Source organism: Nematolebias whitei, chromosome 12 (assembly GCF_014905685.2).
Source record: "Nematolebias whitei isolate Nwh7 chromosome 12, NemWhi1, whole genome shotgun sequence".
Taxonomy (NCBI): Eukaryota; Metazoa; Chordata; class Actinopteri; order Cyprinodontiformes; family Rivulidae; genus Nematolebias; species Nematolebias whitei.
Genome location: NC_056509.1, coordinates 28,543,654 through 28,557,346, shown reverse-complemented (window position 1 = coordinate 28,557,346; position 13,693 = coordinate 28,543,654). Strand labels below are relative to the sequence as shown.

At 39.3% G+C, this 13,693-nt stretch overlaps 1 protein-coding gene across 5 annotated transcripts in view; it reads left to right on the top strand.

The window, feature by feature from the left end:
- The first annotated feature begins 4,557 nt into the window (after positions 1-4,557).
- The window catches only part of epb41l2 (erythrocyte membrane protein band 4.1 like 2), a 93,808-nt gene continuing 84,672 nt past the window's right edge, over positions 4,558-13,693 (top strand). For all 5 annotated transcript variants that reach the window (XM_037685792.1, XM_037685791.1, XM_037685794.1 and 2 more), the window contains exon 1: positions 4,558-4,740. The gene's annotated coding sequence lies outside the window, so the exon portion shown is untranslated. The remainder of the gene's footprint in view (positions 4,741-13,693) is intronic.

Sequence of the window (13,693 nt, the reverse complement as noted above, 5' to 3'; positions counted from 1 at the left end):
ATCTATCTATCTATCTATCTATCTATCTATCTATCTATCTATCTATCTATCATCTATCTATCTATCTATCTATCTGGGATCTAGTGTTTATATGGTATCTGTGGTTGAAGAGCAGAGCAGAGAAGTGGGCGTGGCCAAGAGCACTTGCAGGTGGCAAAGAACAGAGGAGGCAGGGAGCTGAAATCATGACATTCTGTGCTCTTTTAGAGCGTTTAGAAACATTGTTTGGAATATTTCAAGAGTATGGGAAGGGTTGAAAACACCTTAATATATATCTATAAACATAATAAAATAAACTACTACTTACTACTTGTACTACTTTTTCTACTTGGTGGTTTTTCACTTATCGCGGGTCTTCAGGGTACGGATTCCCCGCGATAAACGAGGGATTATTGTAATGTATAGATGGATGATAATAATAATAATAGTATGTATATTATCATTATTATTAATCTTATTATTATTATACTACTTTAGAAGTATCCCTGCACTTAGAGGACTATTCCAAAATTAGGTTAGCCTATAATTGTGAGCCAGAACAAAAATAAAATTAAACTCTTTCTTTGCAATAAATAAATGGACATTTGATCATTCTGACTAATCATCCAAAAACAATGTCTTACTCCAGAGCTAAACAATATTTTGAAAACTTATTGCCATCGCAATATCAGTGTTGCAAAGAACTGCTCGCAGCCTTCTCGATAACTTTCTGAATAGGAGGCTAACGGCTCAGGAGGCTGGAGTCATTTGCCAACATCACCGTACAGATGTTCTGTGAAGTGATAATGTTGGTGAACACAGACTGTTTAAACACTGATGCAAATGTCTTAGCAGCACCACAGACATGAAAAGAGTTATGACGTAATCAGCAGCAGCTGTCAATCAATTTTGTAAAGCGAGATAACGTACAATTTCAAGAATATAATGAATTATTTCATAATGATTTTATCCTTATTCTTTATCTTGTAGCAGCTGAATGCATGCAGCTCAAAAACTTCACTTTTTCTGTAACTACAGACAAGATCGTGAAATCTGATTGACACCAAAATCATCAGACTGTGAACATTTGAATGAGACGGTTTTAACCCTTTAACTTTACGACTGTTCATGTTCTTCAGGGGGGAGACATTTTATTGCTTTTTTACATTAACCAAATTTTCACCTCAAGAAATTGCCTGTGGATTTGAGAATTTGACCGTCTCAAACATTAACCGTCTTCCCCATTTAGTAATTGTATATATACATATTATATATTAATACTTGCATAAACTGCTATGAAATTTTTCAGAGTGAAATTGATTTAACATGTTCAATATTTAATCCATTTTGACTTTGTCCATGCTGGATCTAGCTGTTAGCTCGTTAATGGGGTTAAAATTAAACTTTGTTCTTTTGCTCCGCCAGTTGACCCAGTTGACCCAGTTGACCCATCTTTCCTCTCAGATTTAGACAGGACTGAGCAGGTGATCAGAGGGCCACTGCCTATTAAGGAGAACTTTTCCTTCCCCAAAAGGCATGATGGTCCAAGTTTTCACCATCACTATGCCAAACTACTCAAACATAAAATGTTTAACTTTTAGAAGTAGGCATCAAATGCAGAGAAAGTTTAGTTTGTTATTAAGTAGTTTTTTCAATACATTTTGCCATGTCCGGCTTTCGAGGACATTCATGACCTTGATGTGGCCCAAAATGAAAATGAGTTTGACACCCGTGCACTAGATGATATTTACATAATGTAATAATAATGTAAATGATAATGTAACCAGGGCTGTCAGAGTTGCAATGAGTTTATGTTAGGTGGGTGAATGACTGGATCATCTGACTGTTGATGTCAGTAATCCACATTATTAGCAGAAACAGAGGGCCCCAAACCAAATTTCGCTTACAGCCTCAAGGAGGCTTGGGCCGGCCCTGGTCGGGTGGCTGAAAATTAATATATGGTGACCACCTCCTGGCTCCACCATTGTGCCTGGCGGTGGAAGAAATTGCTCCCGCAATTCGCCAAGATCTGTTACTCTGTGCAACCTCTGACAAACAAAAATCCTACCCCTGTTTTATACACCGTGTAACTCCTACCCACTTGAATATCTTGCACCAAGAACAATAAAATGCACTTGCATCCACTGGTCAATTCCTGTCCAGAAAAAAGCACTTATCTTGAAAACTACAAACATTCACTATTCAAATCCCTCAGTGACAGAGGACGCTGGCATCCTGCTTGTTTATTCACTAGTGATCCATCCATATAACCAGGTGATGGTTGGAATATAGACTGACTTGTAAATTGAAAACTTTGTCTCAGTTAAATAGAATAAAGAGTTATGTGCTTTCAGATGAATATCTGCTAAGTATACAGATCTTTAATAACCAGTGGCTTTTTTATAGGTTTTGATAAAGTAGCATCATAAATTGATTAGTTATCATTATTTATGCTCCCATATGCACCATTAAGACTCCATTAAGTCAAGACGGTCTGCTTTGTCCATTAAAAGAAGTAAACCAGTTAAAGCTGATGGGTTCAAAAGGCAAACCTGTTAGCAGTAATTAAATTAAAGAAAGCATTCTATCTCTGTGGTAAAGCAAACATTTAGGAGATTCACAACGTCAAAGCTTCCTCGTCCACGGTTTACGGTGTGTGTGACTGGACATAGAATTGAATTGTTTTTCTTTTGGAGGTAAAAGCTGCAGAGGATGCTGACTTGTCTTCAGATCACGTCACAGTCTTGGCTGAACAGTAGCTGTTCCAGTGGGCAGTGTTTTGCTGTCCAGATGCCTCCATCTGAGTAATTCCCCTCAGAAGGACCTAATCCTTCAGAGAATTAGTGGGCTGATCCCAGGTCTGCATGGAAACCAAACAGGACAGGACTGCGGGACACTGACTTTTTTCCTCGTCTTTTTTTAAAACTTAATCTAAGAGCTGCAGCATAATTAGTTGGTTTATTGTCTATCTCTGTGATCATCTCCGCTCTCTGAGCATAGGAAGTCAGCATCAGGCAAGGAGCCAACTGCTCTGTTAAGCTTGTCAGTGTGAGGAGAGGCTGTGGAAGGACAAATCAGGAGGTGACAAGGTTAGGAGACATGGTTAGACCACTCGGCTGCTGATTCAAGATCGCCTTCTTCTCGTGGGATTTATTTCTGCAGTATGAGACCTTTCACTAACCGGTAAACATTTCTGACTTGATTTTATTAGTATTATTATTTTTTGTCTTTAAAGTTATGTTTGTTCATGAAGCAATGTTGTTCCAGTGTTGGTGATGGAAACAACATGAAGAATGGAGGTAGCTTTAATTCACGTTTCTTTTGATTAACAGTGCAAATGAATGTACGGTGTAGGTGTGTCTCATTGGACTCTGCTGTTCTGCTCTAATTTGGCTGATCTGGATGAAGTTGGCCGTTGCTGTCATTGATGAGCTGTTTCAGCTTTCCCCTCACTCCTACGATGATGTTCAACCTGGAAAAGAGAAAATGTGTGATTATAGTGTAAACACTTGAGTCTTGTTGCCTGATATGTGCAGCTGGAGCTTGTAAAAAAAACGTGCTAAATAAGGATTGGCTTTAAAGCAATTTCTGTTCCTAATATGCTCTCAAATCCTCTGTGTTCGTATGCACACGCTCCTCTGGCCTGCTTTGGACCCACGCTCCTTTATTAATGGTAAGTTGAGTTCTGTGAAACAAGCCGAAACACTTTTTTTTTCCTCATTCTGCCTTTTTTAGCTTTTGTTTCTCTGATATGCGTGACTGTTGTTCTTGCATACTTGTTTACTCTTCCTCCTATGCGGATGTCCAATCTGCATGGTGCCTTGCGCTCTAAGCCAATTACCTGAGCTTCTTTAATCTGGGTGCGGTGTTGGTGAGGGTGTACATGCGTGCATGCTATGATGTCAGCTTGTGGCTCTCATGTGTGTCTTTGTGAGTCGGAATAGACTGTGAAGCGAAGGAATAACTATCTTATAGCACTTCGATTGATTTTTTTCTCTCTCTAGCATGCTGTTTACATTAGGCCTAATTTAATTTTATTACTATGTGTACAACTCAAACTAAATAATTTAATGTGAGACTTAAAATTATTTAGTAACATATATCACAAAATCTACCTGGGTTTTAATCTTTTTGTACAAATTAGCATCGTTTTACCTTTAGAACATTCAAAAACTCAAATTCTATTCTATGAAAATTGGTTCTCAAACATTTCACCTGGTAAAATAATGGTATTTTCCTATAAAATTAAAAAAAGCTACTGTGGCCACCCAAAAACATTTACAACAACTACCTGTACAAGAAATGGGAAACAAAACAAAACAAAACAAAACAAAACAAAACAAAACAAAACAAAACAAAACAAAACAAAACAAAACAAAACAAACAAAAATCAACATGATGCAGTAAGTGGACTTCTCCTATAGAGGGCGATGTTTAGCTGCATTAGCGCTGCCATATTTACGTCGAAAAGTCCCTCCAATTTGAACGGACAGCAGAGGTGACCAATCAGATTTCAGAATCTAATACTGTAACCCATCTGAGCCAATGAGCGACAGCCTAAAGATGTTTTTCACTGTATGTGGGCGGGTCTTCGCGTTGATAGACACGTTCTTTTTGAGCTCGAGCCAGATATTCGGTGTGGACTTTAGTTGAGATTTCTGGAGGTAGAGTCAGTGGGACGTACTTTGCTTTTTGTGTGTGGAAGAGAGCAGATCGGAAAAACACATTTCTTTAGAGAAGCTCCGCTGGAAATCAAAACAGGTATTTTATTTTCCTCCTCTTTTAAAGTCACGTGACGTAGACATCATCAACGGCGGTCGGTTCGTAGCATTTTTTGATGGTCTGCACGTAGTTTATTCGTTTTTGGAGCCGTTTATACGATGGTTATATACACTCAAGCTGTACTATTACTACGGTATGCTAAAAGTGATTCGATGAGATGTTGATAAACACGCTTCTCAACTCTGAAATCCGTTATTGTAGAAAATGACTCCCACCTAATCGATGCAATCCGCTTCATGGCGCCTGTCTCCTCCATGTTATCATCACCTAAACTACCTTCACGTCCCGCTGTTCCTGCCTCGAACTGCTGTGATTTATGTGAACAGATCGAGCAAATTAAACTCTTCTCGGCTGCTTTTGCCCTCACACTGAACACATTCAGCAGCTTTACATGCAAATCTCGCAGTTGTGTTCACAACAAACTAGAGAGGTGGTTCTTTTACAACAATTCTGATGAAAGTGTTGCGTTTAGGTGCTGTTCAAACATCCGGCTCGGTTTGTGTGGGACAACATGAAGCTGCTTCCTGCCCAAGCCAAGGCAACAAGCACTGCATGCTTAGTTATGCTGACTTAGGAAACTTTTTTTTTATTTTAGCCATTTATCTTTGAATAATATATATATTTACTTGTATCTCTCCTTTTGCAGCCTCCTAATCTACTTAAAAACACTATATTTACATGTTTATGTAGGGATTTGTGGACACTATGGTTGTCTACATAGCTCAAAATGATTTAGTTTTTATAATAAATTGGGTTATTAATGTAATGTCTTGTTTATGTTTATATGGCAAAGGCTCAGCTACTTTTGCCTAACATAAATCCAGGACAATAGACCGACAAACAAAAAGGGCTGTGCTGAAATTGTGCCGAGCGTCTGAATATCTATGGTGCTACAATCAAGTTCAATACACCTAGGTTAATTTAAAATCGTTTTTTGCAGTGTATGTTTTGATTAGATTTCATCAGCAGCCCTTTTTTTTATTTTTTATTTTTTTACAGAAGTGTGACTAGTAGAATAATATTAGGACATCTGACTGTGCTATTAACCATAACCTTGAAATCTGCCTCTAATGATGGTTTTCAGTGTGTTTTAGTTCACGCGACTGTAATCAGCATCAAATGATTTGCACTTGTGTTCAGCCTAAAAGAGTCAAGTGAATAGGAGTTGTGAAATAAAGGGGTGGTTTTGTTCACAGCGAATAAATAGTAGTTTTGCAGAGTATTATTTAGTGCGTGATCGCTGGATTCTCACACAAATCAAGAGACAAGGAAGGGTTGTGCTGCACAGCACATCAGTAGTTTATTATCACAGTGTCAAAGTGCACAATATCAGCTTGAAATGATAAAAGAAATGGCAAAATAACATATTGGGCCAATCAATTTGATCCTTGCTGCTCTAACATTCCCGCACCCAGCTTAGATGAAAGTGGCTGAGATGCTACTGCGCACGTAAAATGTTGTGGGTATTGTGATGACTTGAAAGAGAAGATTAACAAGAAAACATGGTATTTGTTTATTGAAAGTCATAATGAAAATGGAATATTATTGAAATGAGATATTTTGTATAAATAATCATAGTGAGGAGTGGGTTTATCTTGTTGGGCTTCAGGCTAAATATTTGTGGCTAGTGGACAGTTTGCACCAGTCAGCATCTTTCAGATTAAAATTTTTTAATCTGTTTGTGCTTAACATGAAAAGGCACAATAAATTGTGACCTTAGTAAGCTTTAAAGTACTTGTCATCTAGGCTTTGATTTCATTGGGTTTGTTGATTTCAAGGTGACTTTATTGTCATTTGCATCAAGCGTGGTACATGGGGTGGAACGAAACTGTGTACTCAAGGTCCCAGTTACACCCAAAAATAGCAATAATATAAACTATAAAAAAAAAAGAAACAGTATACAAAGACCTAAGATATACGTTAAACAATAATAATATAATACGGTATATTGAACATCAGCCTGAACATGAGTCTGTTGTGAGCAGATGTGTATGAATATAGCAGGTTATGGGTAAGAAATCAGCATCATGGATAATCAGCAGCACAGATAAGTCACATATCACCAATTAAAGTGTCATTACAGTGATTTTTTTTGGTTAGAGATTCATGAGTCTAACAGCCTCAGGGTAGAAGCTGTTCCTCAGTTTAGTGGTTCTACCCTTAATGCTCCGCAACCTCCCGCCTGAGGGGAGCGGGACAAAAAGTGTGTGTGCTGGGTGAGTGGTGTCCTTCATGATGCAGGTGGCCCTCTTCTTACATCTGGAGGTGTAGGTGATGGTGGGGAGGCTGACTCCAACAGACTTCTGTGCAGCCTTCACCACTCTCTGCAAAGCTTTTCTTTTTGCAGCTGAGGTGCATTCAGGTGCATACCCAAGTACCTGTAATACGTTGATGTGTTGTGCAGACACTTATCCAATTATTATCAGTTACTCTTGATCTTTATTTGCATTACAAACGTGTTCCAACCTACCAGTTTTGGTGGACCAGCAAAAGGAGCTTTTTGTCATCTTTAAAATAAGTTTAAAAATAAATAAATGCGACACTTGTCAAAAATGATACAATCCAGTACAACAGTACATTTAAAGGTCACAGATAATACCTTAGTAGTAACTCACTGATAGCAAGAGTTGTATTGCATTTCAGGGGGTTATTATTATTATGTTATTACATCGGAACGTGTGGGTGCAGTCAACTTTGAGAAAGGCAACTTAAATAGTTTGTTTAGCTTTTACCAAACTAAAATATTTTCCACTTATACTAAAACATCAAACTAGAAGCGACGTCCACGTCAGTCTCTGGGGCGTCTTCTTCCTGTCAGGCTTGTGACTGTTTGTACAGATTATCTATAACCATCAGTGTCATATTCACTCTCAGACTCACAGGATGTGCAGAACAGAGGCAACTCTGTTAAACCCACTAATGAGAAGCCTTAATTGGTTGTTGTGGTGCAGGGAATCTGCTCATTAAATATAGCTGGAACTTACTCTGGGCTTGCTGTAATGAGGCATTGTTGGGTGTTTTTTTAATCACAATATTGCTGAAAATTAAATGGCTTCATTTTTACTCTGTGGATTCTTGTATTACACTTTCAAAACCTTTATTAGGAGCGTCTGAAGTGGATAAATGAGTTAAAATTAAAAGAATGTTTCAAAAAAAATAAACATTTGCATGGCAAGGAATAAAAGTGCCACTCATCTTCAGGGATTCAGAATGTAACACAGAAAATCAAGAGTCTATATATTTCATTGCGATAAAAGCAGATTGTTAGATAAATTCCTGCGGTTTGCTCTTTTATCTCCTTGCTATGAGTTTGTGAAGAGTTAGAAGGCACATAGTCGAGACTCAGGGGCACAAAAATGGTAAAATACCATAGTAAAGATGATGTAACAAAACAGGAAAAGTGGGAACACAGGGAGTGGAAGTGAGCACGATTTGGACACAACAGAAGAAAGAGAGCGAGTGAGAGCGACAGAGGGAGGAAAAAATATTGCTTAACCATTCGGAAAGGCTATGGGAACATCCCTGCATGTGTCATTGTGTGCCTATGTGTGTTTTTATCCTAGCCCAGTGGGTTCAACAGGAGCGGAAGACGTCAGATCCGCTCAGACACACACAGATAACCCTACTGTCTCGCATTGGTCGCAATGAACACGGAGTTTTAGCAAAGCTGTGTGACACTGAACAGTCCATCCTAAAAAAAATCCACCTGACCGCCGGTAAATGATCACACCTTAAAGCACAGTTAGAAGATTTCATCTCCTCGGTGATTGCAGGGACGTTTGGGCAGTCACAGCAGTTATTAAAGTGGACGCATTCAGCGGTGTGGCAGTCGGGCGTGACGCAGACGTGTTAGCCCCTTGCTTTTGAGGTTGCACAGCCAGCAGGCATCACAAGATCTGTATTCAGACAGAACAGACCAGGGAGGGATGGGTGAATGGAAACTGACAGCCTATTACGCAGACAATGAGCGGTGCGAGGTGGGTGAAAGGGCGAGGTGGGGAGAATGTCCAAGGGATTGAGATGTAAGGAACATGTTTGATGAAGAGGACAAAAATGTAAGACAGAAGGTGGAGTTGGGTGAACTCCAAATGAGTATAAACATAAAAATATCTGTAAGATGTTGAAAAACTGTGAAAATACAACGGTGTGTGTGAGAGAGTAACTTTGATCCACATAGCTTAGACAGGCCTTACATTTTCCTAGATAAGAGGGTGTATTGAAGAAGAAAAAGGAAATCCTTGTGTTAAACGGTAACATTTCACATCAGAGGCAGAAAAACAGAGGGCAAACCGCCTTCCCCAGCATGTACCCAGCTCTGAAAGAAATGATAGAGTAAAAAACAGAGGCAGAGCGTGGGCCTGTGGCTTTGGCATTGAGTCAAACATAGTTAAAAAGAGATTAATCAGCAGAGGGTCACATTCTCACAGAGAGGCTGAACAGACGAGGGCAAGGCGGGGTAAAGCCTTCATCTTTTAAAGGCCACGGCCAACAGGTACAACCCGAGGAAATGAAGCTTACAGATGTCAGCTCAACAGAAAAATAACTATGGCTGCAGCTATCAAATACTTTAGTCACTTTGCTTATCAATGGTGCAGTTAAATGGCTCCTGTTGACTCCTGGCTGGCAGCACAGTGGCGCAACTGGTAGAGCTGCTGCCTCTCAGCGAGCAGGTCCTTGGTTCAAACCCCGGTCCAGGGGCCTTTCTGGGTGGAGTTTGCATGTTCTCTCCGTGCATGCGTGGGTTTTCTCCGGGTACTCCGGTTTCCTCCTACAGTCCAAAAACATGCATGTTAGGCTGATTGGTAACTCTAAATTGTCCCTAGGTGTGAGTGAGAGAGTGAATGGTTGTTTGTCTCGTTTGTCTCTGTGTGGCCCTGTGATGGACTTGCGACCCGTCCAGGGTGTACCCAGCCCGTCGCACAGTGATTGCTGGACATGGGCACCAGCGACCCCCGTGACCCAAAATGGAATAAGCGGGTAAAGAAAATGGATGGATGGATGGACTCCTGGCTGTGTGGAGTTTGCCTGCTCTTTACATGCAAACGTGGATTTTCTCCAGGGAATTTGGTTCCCCCCAACAGTCCAAAAGCATCCATCGTAGGTTAATTGGATACTTTAAATCGACCCAAGTTGTGAGTGGCTGACCTGCTTTGTCTCTGTGGTCCTGTGATGGACTGACTTTACTGGGTCCAGGCCGTGGGCCAGGGTGGACCTTGCTTCTTGTCTGTGGACTGCTGGAATATAGGCGCAATTTACCTGCAACCCTGAACAGGAACGAGAAGGTAGAAAAATGGCTGGCTGGGTGGATATTCATTATTTATTTTTATAATATGGCAGCAACAAGTAAAAAGTGCAAAAACCTGTAGAGTTTTGATCATTGTTATAGTTCCACGTTAAAGTATTTTTAAAGCAAATTGTGTTGGGAAAACAGGCCATTTTATATAAAAGTTGCAAAACAGTGTTTGAGAGGAAAACTGTCTTTACCCTTTTTATGATATGATATGTGATATACTTTTATAGCTTCTCAAAGTTTAGCGTGTGTGAGAAACAGTTACGTTGGAAATGTCTTAATGGTCACTTCAAAGCAAAAAAAAAAGTTGATGAATGTTTTATTTATAATCTTAACCACATTTTAACGTTGACACATTTTTATGTAAACCGACGGCGATGTTGAGATGTGGCGCAAAGCAACTGGAGATAACAACTGAAGGTCAAATGTTGAGGGATGGGAGTTGAACCAGGCGAAACACAAATTTTACTTCCTGTTTCCTGGTTACAGGTCAGAGGTCACTGGTCTGGGATTAGCTGATATGGGACCCCTAAATCATTTGTCTGGTCACATTTTTTGCCTGGGTGAGAAGATCTCCACACTGCAACATTTCTCATTTAATGATGTGTAAGTCTGCAACCAGGCTTAGACAGCAGTGTGTCCTTGAAGCGACTGAGGAAACGGAGTCCTGAAAATGAGGCCATCTCGCAGCGCTCACCAGGGAGAATGTCTAATTTTAGAGTTCAGGGTTAAAGACGGAGGGTTAATGAATGGCAGGTTGTTATGAGTTGATGATTACAGAAAAACCCGCTGTTGAACATTCCTAATTAGGGCTTCTGTTTATTTTTATAGATGGCTGCTCTGTGGAATATCTTCTTAGATAAGATAAACTCAGTCGCTGCAGTTTGTCTGGAAACTGTCAGATAATGGTGACATTCTGAACATGAAATTGTTCTGAGTCTGATTTTTTTTGTCAGTTTACAAAACAAACTGCAATACTTTTAATCTGCTCTCAAAAATCCAAAAAAGATTAAAGACAAAAACGACTGGACTTTTATTTTGTAGCTGAAAACATTTTGCTCCTCGTCCGAGGAGCTTTCTCAATTCAAAGTACAGGGAATGTGGGGTTCGAGTTATAAAGCTGAGGTGTTCTGTATGCTAGATACACATGCAGATTGCCCTCTCACTCCTCACAATAGAGGCTCGTTAGCTCTCAAAAATATTCATGACCCCAAATTTACAACATAACATAAATTTATCTCACACAGTAACTGTAATGATGCTTACTAATGCTTCTGAAGTCATTTGTTTTGCCAAAGCACCTGTCATTACCAACCACAACGGGATGTTTGCTGCCGTAGTGGCACCACACCCACTAGCACTGGGTGACCTGCTACGTTTCACTTTCTTTGTCTTTCTTTTACTCTTTCCCCCCCTTTTCTTTCTTGCTGCACAGCCTGTGCCCGATCTTCTTTCTTCTTTTCCCTGTATTTTTTTACCGTGTCTCCCAGTAAAATGTAGCTCCTCTCATGAGGAGACCTGCCCGTTCTTTGTCTCCCATGGACACATGCACACAGTCATTCACTGTCTCACATTCACACAGACAGGCCACCATTTTCGCCTGACTGCTTTAATCGCTGAATAGGGGAGTTTAGCAGTTAACAATAGTAGTTATGAGCTGACCCATTATTCTCGCACACAGTGGCACCAAAAGATGTTCTTAAACGCAAGATAAAAATCTGTTTATTTCTGTAGAACAATTGTTTTTATTGTAGTCAGTAACGTGAGTTAAATCAACCTAGCTTCACGTAAAAAGACAAATATTTGAGTCAATATTCTATGACATTTTCATAGTTATCTGAGGTGAAAGTAAATAATAAATGCACCAAACAACAGATGCATGTTTAATTTTAATGCATACACAGATTTACTGATACATGGTTGTTCTATGTTGCTATCGATTCAGTTTTAGGTGTTTTCTTCTGTAGTTTGATGGGAAAATAAGTCAAAATAAGCATTTCAGGAAATAAAAGCTTGCAAAAATCACTAAAATTGTCACTTTGTTTGTAAGTCACATTAAAAATATGCACAAAGCACAAAAAAATTGTGCTGCACAATAAAATAAATTAAAGCAAATGCTATAAAAATACATTATTTCACAAAAACAGATTGATTATAATGATAAATGTCAATATAACCATTAAAAGTTATATATCAGAATATGAAATACTTTTACAGTGAAATGCCAAAAAAAAAAAAAAAAAGGAGGGCGTCTTCACTAGTTTTGAAACAAATTTTGAGTAGTTGTCGAGGAGTTTGTGAACAAAATATGAGCAGCCTCTGCAAAGGTGCAACATTTTTTGTGGAACATCTAAGAGCATCAGGTTATCTATCGGACCTGGGTGTTCTTGCTGCTGTAGTATGGAGATGTAAATGTTTTTTTCAGGTTGTATGGGGCCAGCTCATTTAGAGTCTTGTAAACTCTTTTTTTTCCCTCCTAAAGTCAAACAGGAAGCCAGGGAAGTGAGGTCAGTACTGATGCAATGTGCTCATGCTGTCTCACTCCAGTTAAAAGATGAGCAACAGCTGCAAACAGAGACAAATGATGAAAAACAAAGAAATTGCAGTAATTTAGCTGTGCTGAGATATTTTGACCTCTAATTTCTGTAACCAATTGTTGAATGTAGTTGTAAACAAAGGCAAGACATAATGGCTGCTTTATAGCACAATAGTTGGTAATACTTTTTATACAGGCGGCTGTAGATGAGTGGTTAGAGCAGTGCAAGAGTTGGGGGTTTGATTCCACCAGCACTCACATGGCAAAGTGTCTCTGGGCAAGACACTGAACCTAGGCCTGTTGCGATATTAATCGCATGATAAATTAAAATTATCAACCTCATTTTCATTTATCGGCTTTATCGTTTCTTCGTCTCTCTCTTTCTACTGAAGACACTGGATGATAAAAGGCTCAAATCCGGTGCTCTTCACTGGCCCCTCCCTTTCTCTTTAAAAAAAAATTAAAATCCATTTTAACCATCCAAAATTGTGTTTTTGGATCGTTAAAAGCAGCTAAGCTGTGAAGCTAAGCTACGAGCTAAGCTAATAGGCCGACCTCGGGAGAAAACCTCCTTCTTGTCGAAGCACCAAAATTCACGGTTGAAACCCGTACCTTCTTGTAGAAAGTTGTTTTTCTCTACAAAAAGAAACTGTGAACTTGTTTACTGATTTTTTTAAATTAAAAGCTTTGTGTGACAAATGCTATGCTAAAGAGCTCAAAGCACACCGAGCGTCTGCCATTTTGAGAACCGAAAAAAAAAAAAAAGGAAGGAGAGACAGCCCATGTCACATCAAGGGGTCTCCCTCCCATTTTTTCTAGAGATGCTGCTCGCTCCCTCACTATCCATCCTTCTGTTCTAACAGTATTATACTGCCATCCAGTGGTCAAAAAAGGTACTACACTCAAAACAAAATTAAGCAACATTTCTTCTTAAATTTGACAATAATTACCAATTATTAACACATTTCAAACAATATTATCATTTATCGCAATAATTTCTGAGATAATTAATCGCCCAGCAAAATTTGTTGTTGTGACAGGCCTAACTGAACCCCTCATTGCCTCTGATGTGTGTCCATCGGTGTATGAATGTGATAAAGCACTGA